A 5953-nucleotide genomic window follows, 5' to 3' on the forward strand; every position below is an offset into this window, starting at 1 on the left:
AGATGCTAGTGACTATGCTTTAGGAACTGTTTTGGGGCAGCGGATGGATAATAGGCCATTTGTGATTTATTATGCTAGTAGAACCTTGAATGATGCCCAGAAAAATTATACCACTACTGAAAAAGAATTGCTTGCAGTGGTTTTTGCACTTGATAAATTTCGGACTTATATTCTTGGTTCTCCTGTTACTATTTTCACTGATCACTCTGCTCTTAAGTATTTGTTGGTGATTGAGCTGAAATATTGCACATTTTAGCTATTTAAAACCAATGTATTTTAAATTCATCATGACATTATTATTGGTTTTAAATAGAAAAATGGTTAAAATGAATAAATCAAAGTTGTGATTTTAATTGATTAAAAGTATGAATTTATGCTTGAATTCTACCAACTATTGATTACTGTGCATTCTGATCTTTTCCTCTAGAATTGAGAAACAAAATAAACTGAACTAGGTCGATATTGGAATGGCTTCACATGTCTTCATTTTCGTGATCACAGTTCATTGGACACATATTTTTGCTCTTTGTGCATGAGTTATGAGTTCACATACTTCAAATAAATGTTTCTTTTGTTTATCTTGCATGTTTGGTTATGTCTTTCTCTCCTATTGATTCTCTACTTTTCATTTCCATTTGTTCATGCAATGCCTATTCCAGGCCTTTGTTCTACAACAAAAAGGTGATCTAATGAAGATATCATGGATCCAAGCATATATGGTGATGAATATAGGCTTAGAGCTTCAAGAGACCAAGTTTAATCAAATCCAACAAGAAGTTTTTGTGTCCACCGAAACTATATGAAGAAGAAGGCTGCTACTCTCCACCAAATTAAACATTAAAAAAAGTCATAAAAAGCTGCTTCCTTTCCATTGAATTAGACAATCGAAATGAAGGAAGAAAGAAAAGAAAACATGTGACAAATTGAAGAGAAGCCGGTTTTGTTGAAGGGTGAAGAACATGTGATGAATTAAGGATTTCGGCTAAAATTGATTGGAGGAATGAGTTTGCAACTTGGGGCAGCTATTTATATATATATATATATATATATTGCTGGATGAAGAAAAGAAAGGAGAGATGCCGTGCTTGACTCTTGAAGAGAAGTCGGCTGGAGTGAATTGCATTTGGGGGAGTTTGGCGCCTACTTGACATATATATATTGATGGACGGAATGGAGACATGTGCTGGAATGAATTGTGAGGGAATTTGGACCGGTCAAAGCAGTAGGTGAATGAAGGAACATGTGCTGAAATTGAAGAAACAAATTGAAGAAACCGTGCAAGAGTTAGGCAAGAGTTAGGCAAGAGTTAGGCAAGAAGTTAGGCAAGAAGTTAGGCATGTTGGACTTTGTTGTTTGGTTTGAATTACTAAACCAATTGAATAAAATAATTGAAGACGAATGCAATGGAAGACACGGCAATTGAAGAGGAATGCAATGCAAGACACAAAATAAAGAAAGAGGAATGTAAGTGGCCGAAAATGAGTGTGAAAGCAAGATTGAAGACTTGGTTGTTGAGTGTGAATGCAAAACCAATTGAATGAGAGATGAAGTAGCCAAGATGTTTGACTATAAAATGAGGTGCACACCGAAGCTTTAGAGAGAGAACAATTAGGGACAACTCAATCTTAGAAAAACACAACTCAACACACAATTTTCTGCTATGTATTTGAAAGAATTAGCACCTTTTTGTTTTAAGAAATTTTGTTTCTCCTTTTAGTTTCAAAGCTTTGTTGTTTTAGCATTTTTTTTTAGTGTATTAATATTTGTTCTAGAATTGTATTTCATTAAGTGTAATACCTTAATTTCTATTAAGTTACTAGTTTGTTTCATTACTAGTTTGTTTCATAAAATAAAAGAAATTGTTTTAGAAGTTTTTAATCAAGTGTGCTATTTTGTTTCATAAAGAATTGTTTTAGAAGTTCTAAATTAATTGTGTTACTTTAATTTATTGCAAGAAAGGTTTGATTTTAAGCTTTTGTTTTTTTTTTTGATTTTTCTGAACATCATACGTGGAGAGCAGAGGAATTGTTATAGAGTTTTTATTAAAGGTTTAGAGATTAATTTTCAAGAGTGATACGTGAGAAATTGTTCCTTTTCGTTTCGAATTTCAATTGAATCGTGAAAGGACGTTTTCGTTTAGACATTTCATTCCCTATTTTATTTAACTTCAGTTTAAAGTTTATAGAATACTTTTGAGTTTCTGTTTACTTATTTCGTGTTATTTATTTTTCTTACTTCTTTAATTTTTCATTTATTAGTGATTGCAACTGTTATGTGTTATTTTGAGAATTCATGATTTAATCACAAAGATGAATTCTAGAATCTTGGTTTTGGGCATTTTAAATTTTCCATTCATGTTTTGTCAATTACTTTCTAATTTAGTTTAATGCTTAATTTAGTTTTATTAATTTCTGAGTTTAATTTATTAGTCTTTTACATTCCAATCCAACAAACAAAAAAATTCAAAAGACATGAATCTAGTCCATGACTAGTACCCTTTTTCATCCATTGCATATACCATCATATTATTTTCTCTTTGTGAAGTTTTTCACATTTTTTTCAACGAGTTTAATTTTAAGCAACTTTCCTAGAGGAGACGTTCTAGGAATTTATTCCTAATTATTACACGACATCCTCCTGCACTTGGGATAGCATTAGTGCTACTCATTTTTGAGTGAGTCAAGTTTTTGGCGCCGTTGCCGGGGATAAGTTGTTTAACTTAAATTTAAACTTGTTATTTTATTTTATTTTTCTTTACCATATTATCTCTGGTTACTCATCTCATTTGCATCAACCACTCATCTCTACCATATTAGATTGATGTTTCATGTCATGCCAGTATTTCAAGAAGGTGGGTCTGAGCCAATACAATCAACCAATTGGGTCAATTGAGCACAGAATCAGCCTTTCTCCAACACATATAATCCGGGGTGGAAAAATGACCCAAATTTCTCATGGAGAAATGATCAGCCTGGTCGGTCCCCACCACCTCAGCAGCAGCCATTTAATCAAGGTGCTCCTCAGCACCAGTATCCGCCATATCAGAATCCTCAGAGCTATCCATATGTAGCTCTTCCTGGATTTCAGCCTCATGTAGCTGCACAAAGTCCTCAGCCTTCATCATCTGCCAAGAAGACTCTAGATGACAGTATGGCACAGATGGCTAATACACTTCAGCAATTCATTCAGGCCACCACAAATAATACTCAGGCCATAAATGAGTTGCGAGGCACTGTTAATAAGATGAGCACAACCTTTAGCACCCTAGAGAAAGGAAACTTTCCTGCACAGCCTCAACCTAATCCTCAAGTATACAAATAACAACAACATCAAGTGCATAATGTCTCAGAAGATTTTGTTGAGACAACAAAAGCTGTTCTTACCTTGAGAAGTGGGAAGGAAGTTCCCCGACCTGAGATGACCATAGACACAGAGGTAATTGCTCCTACGCCTAAAGATGCAGCAGAGATGGATGAAGCTGAAAAAGAACCAGAGGTAGCGAGACCAGAACAGAAGAAGCCTGTGAGTGCAGATGCTAAAACTAGTAAGGGATACCAACCTGTGGTACCCTATCCTCAGAGATTGGCAGCTGGCAAAAGTGGAGTTGTGAAACTTACCTTTGGGAACATGGCGCTTGAGTTGAACGTTTTCAACGCTTGCAAGATGCCAGCACATTTTGATGACACAAGTGGTTTGAATGCTGTGGAGAGTTTGACACCAACAAAGTTTATTTGCTCAAATTCTCCGTTCTCTGATAATGAAGATGACTTTGAGTTTTTTGATTGTTTTGCAGATTCTTCTTTACCATTTCAAGAGACTGAGCGAATGCCTTCTGAATGGTCCACCCAAGATAAACGTCGGTTTCTCTCTGAGCAAAAAAGACAGTTTCAAAAATTTTGCAAATCCCGATGGAGTGTGCCATACATTGTAAATCCCAGGGAAGTGTTTTGATTTGCTTCTCCTTCTTTACAGTTTTCTTTACTTGCTTTGTTTTTATTTGTTCTTTTACTTTGATTTTATATTTCATGTTGATTGTTTGTTTTGCTTGCTTAGTTCTGTGTACTTTGTTTTCGTTCGTTCGATTCATTGAGGACTATGTCTCTCACTAGTTGGGGGGTGTGGACTGAAGAAAACGGTGCGTTAGTAGACACTGTAGATAGTTGAAAAAATAATTGGATCCGTCCGTGACCTGACAAGTGTGGCTGGAGATTTGAAAGTTGAAAAAAAAAAATTTTGGATGCGTCCGTGACCTGACAAGCGTAGCTGGAGATTTGAAAAAAATCGTCTGATGTTGTTGACTGATGGCTTGCAAAATTTCATATTGCAGATTTTACAAGTTCGCTCGAGCGGAGGCTTTTGGCCGCTCGAGCGAATTCAGGCAGATTCAAACGCTCGACTGCCGCTCGACAGGGAGCTCGAGCAGGTTGCTGAAAAACGAAGATCGCTCGAGCGGAGACATTGGCCGCTCGAGCGAAATCAGGCAGAGTCAAACGCTCGATGTGCGCTCGATAGGACGCTCGAGCGAACATCGTATTTTGACAGATTTTAGGTTTTCCGCCGTGGGACCATATAAAAGGCCATTCTTCACTCTAGAGCCGCGGTTTTTGACTGGAGAACACTCTTTGGGAGAGAAAAACATAGTTAGAGGGATTCAAATCATTTGTTTTGGAGACGGAATTCCAATTTATTGCACGTACGTTGGATTCATACACGAGCACGGACGGGAGAAAGGCGTTGAATCGTTCCCTTGAGCTTTTGACGACCAGTTGAGGCTGCAAGGAGGATTTTTCAGTGTTTATTTTCTTCTTCCCATCTTCTCAGAACAATTATGGTGAATTCGTTTATGTTGAATTCCAATTCTAGCATGAGCTAAATTTTCTTCTTTCTAGGAAAACGATGTAACCTAATTCCGAACTATGCTTGTTTGTCCATGCTAATTTAATGCTATTCTCTATTTGTTTATCTGATTTATTCTGAGTTTAATGCTTCTAATTAACTGGCCATTGATTAGATGATTATTAATCTTGTGATTTGCTATCGAAAGAGGGAATCATAGGGTAGATCTTGGACATTTCAGCATAGGTAAGTATAGAGATCGAAAGACTTGTATGAACCTGTGTAGTAATTAAATCATTGGTCTTATTGCGTTCTTGATTATTTAATTTGCATACTCTTGTGTGAATTGATAAACTAGAATCACTTCCAATTGACTATCGAAAGAGGCTTTTGGATGAATTAGAGATTTGCTAATAGACAAAAGAGGTTTAAGTTAAATTAGCTGGATGAGAAAAGCATAGTGAAGAATTATGGTGAAATCGATTTCCTAGAAGGTTTCTTCCCCATTGAATTTGATCTTTGAAAGTCAGTTTTATTTTCTTTGCTTATTTCTCTTTGAGTTGATCTAAGTTTATTTGCAACTACAAAAACCTTAGCGATTCCTCTAGATAAAATTGAGATTAGTAAAATTTTGGTATTTGGCAAGAGTAAGGTACCAATCCCTGAGGACGATACTCTACTTATTACTTTACTATAAAACTACGATACTGTGCACTTGCAGTTTTGCACCGGTCAAGTTTTTGGCGCCGTTGCCGGGGATTGGTTTATTCTTATTCTTTTTGTCAATATCGATACAAAGTAATCTTGGTTTTAATTTAGAATTTTGTTTTAATTTGTTCTACAGGTGTGTTTTTGACATTGGATGCGCCGTACTAGATCTCGTGACATTATTCCTGTTGATCCGGAGATTGAGAGAACTCTTAGATCACTAAGAAGAAATAAGATACTAGCTATGGCTGAAGAAGATCGTGAGGTACTACCACGCACCTTGAAGGACTATGTACGGCCAGTTGTGAATGGAAATTACTCGAGCATAATGCGCCAGCCAATCAATGCCAACAACTTTGAGCTCAAACCAGCTTTGATTAGCATGGTGCAGCAGGCTCAATTCAGTGGA

Source organism: Carya illinoinensis, chromosome 15 (genome assembly GCF_018687715.1).
Source record: "Carya illinoinensis cultivar Pawnee chromosome 15, C.illinoinensisPawnee_v1, whole genome shotgun sequence".
Taxonomy (NCBI): Eukaryota; Viridiplantae; Streptophyta; class Magnoliopsida; order Fagales; family Juglandaceae; genus Carya; species Carya illinoinensis.